We start from the raw sequence: 1,681 nt of genomic DNA, 5'->3' as shown, positions 1-1,681 counted from the left end.
TCCGTGGCCAGGCACATCTGTAGAATGGTCTTCCTGGCGATAAGTCTCGCAAAGTCTCTCCTCCCACTACTTGCAGTAATGGAGTTTCTCCAGCCGCGTGGGCTGGAGGTATTTCATCCTGGCCCGTTATGGCCTCCTATTGTTGAGTAACTGCGTCTAGCTGAAAACAGCCCTGCCTTTCTTCATGAGGGCAATGCTTCCTCATCAGTTTCTCCCTTCTTGGCATTCTTTTTTTTCTTTTTTTAAGATTTATTTATTTTATTTATTTCTCTCCCCTTCCCCCCACCCCAGTTGTCTGTTCTCTGTGTCTATTTGCTGCGTCTTCTTTGTCCGCTTCTGTTGTTGTCGGCGGCACGGGAATCTGTGTTTCTTTTTGTTGCGTCGTCTTGCTGTGTCAGCTCTCCGTGTGGGCGGCGCCATTCCTAGGCAGGCTGAACTTTCTTTCGTGCTGGGCGGCTCTCCTTATGGGGCGCACTCCTTGCACGTGGGGCTCCCCTACGTGGGGGACACCCCTGCGTGGCAGGACACTCCTTGCGCGCATCAGCACTGTGCATGGGCCAGCTCCACACGGGTCAAGGAGGCCCGGGGTTTGAACTGCAGACCTCCCATGTGGTAGACGGACGCCCTAACCACTGGGCCAAGTCCGCTTCCCCCTTCTTGACATTCTATGCAGACTTTCTTTTCTGGTGCCTTTTTGTTTTTTCAAAAAGATTTATTTATTTATTTCCCCACCCTGCTGTTTTTTTGCTCTCTGTCTATTCACTGTGTGATCTTCTGTATCTATTTCTCTTTTTTATCTCTTCTTCTTATCTTTCTCCTCTAGGATTTCCTGGGATTCAATCCTGGGGACCTCTGATGTGGAGAGAGCTGTCAATTATACCACCTCAGTTCCCGGTCTCTGTTGCGCTTCACCTTGACTCTCCCCTTTGTCTCTCTTTTGCTGCATCATCATGTGGCTGTGTGACTCACTTGCATGGATACTGGCTGACCACACGGGCACTCACACGGGCACTCGCCTCACTGTGTGGGCACTGGCTCACGACACAGGATGCTTTCTCTTCTTCTTTTTCACCAGGAGGTCCCAGGGATTGAGCCTGGGTCCTCCCATATGGTAGGCAGCGGCCTTAGCACTTGAGCCACATCTGCTTCCCCTCTGGTGCCTTTTTGGAGCAGTTTTGCCCTGACAGCCCTTATCAGTGAACTGTATTCCTCTGGTATTTTTGTCTGTTCCATTTCACTTTGGCTAAACTTGTCTACAAATGAGATTTTTTTCAGATAGTGATACCTTTGGATCCTGTCCTTTCATTCCCAGAGGTCGTCCCTTTTGACAGGGTTAAATGAAGAATTTTTCTTTTCTAATAATTTCCTTGGAATTGGCATCTTTTGACCATGACTATAGAGGAAGACAGACCCAAGATATGATGACTGGCCATGCCTCCCAAGGCCTGCTTCCTGGGAATACTTACTGGGCTTTCTTCCCTCTGTGTAGTTTGGACTTGTCCTTTCTTGAGATACCTCACAGGAAGTTTCTTCTTGAAAGCTAAACTTGAACATGAAAGCAGAAAAACCCAGAGAACCTTCCCTACACTGAACAAGACATGCAGTGTGACTCAGCTGTAAACCGTCCTCGAGGAGCTGCGGACGCAAGCCTCAAGCCATCTTCGTATGAACCATAAAATTT

Source organism: Dasypus novemcinctus, chromosome 6 (genome assembly GCF_030445035.2).
Source record: "Dasypus novemcinctus isolate mDasNov1 chromosome 6, mDasNov1.1.hap2, whole genome shotgun sequence".
Classification (NCBI taxonomy): Eukaryota; Metazoa; Chordata; class Mammalia; order Cingulata; family Dasypodidae; genus Dasypus; species Dasypus novemcinctus.
Note: the sequence above shows the minus strand (reverse complement) of the source record.